Here is a 596-nt window from a genome sequence, read left to right as displayed (position 1 = left end):
TCTTTCTCTGATGCCCAAGTTCAAACCAACTTCAAATTTAGAACAAAGAACCTCCTCACTAGGTGCTAACTCTGGAATAAAACAACCAAATCCTTCAACTCTGTCTCATATTTGTAACTATTTTGTTCCCTTGAACTAGTCTCATAAATTCATGCCTCTTGTGTTCACGATGAAATCGGAGTGTAATATTCTTCATCAAATTCTCCCAAGAAGTCTGACCAAGTAACCTGCCTAAATGATCTGCTTTTCAAACTTTCCCACCAAATTCGAGCTCTACCATCCAACAGCCTAGTAACAACCTTTAGTTTCATCTCACCACCTAGACTCATGTCATCAAACGTAGCAATCACCCTCTTGATCCACTCCTTAGCAATCATGGCATCACTAGTGCCATCAAAAGAACCACATCCAAGCTGTCGGTCTTCCTTCAGGAGCTTGGACAATGCTAAGGCCTAACTGGGTCCACTGGGCTCTCGTAGGACAAGCTGATCTACTGGGCCCTGTGGTGGTATTGGTGCAGGTGCTGGGACAGGTTTTGGGACAGTCTGAGCCTGTCTCCGAAAAATCCTCTAGTACTCCAAGAAGTCTTGATACTC

Source organism: Dioscorea cayenensis, chromosome 15 (assembly GCF_009730915.1).
Source record: "Dioscorea cayenensis subsp. rotundata cultivar TDr96_F1 chromosome 15, TDr96_F1_v2_PseudoChromosome.rev07_lg8_w22 25.fasta, whole genome shotgun sequence".
NCBI lineage: Eukaryota > Viridiplantae > Streptophyta > Magnoliopsida > Dioscoreales > Dioscoreaceae > Dioscorea > Dioscorea cayenensis.
Note: the sequence above shows the minus strand (reverse complement) of the source record.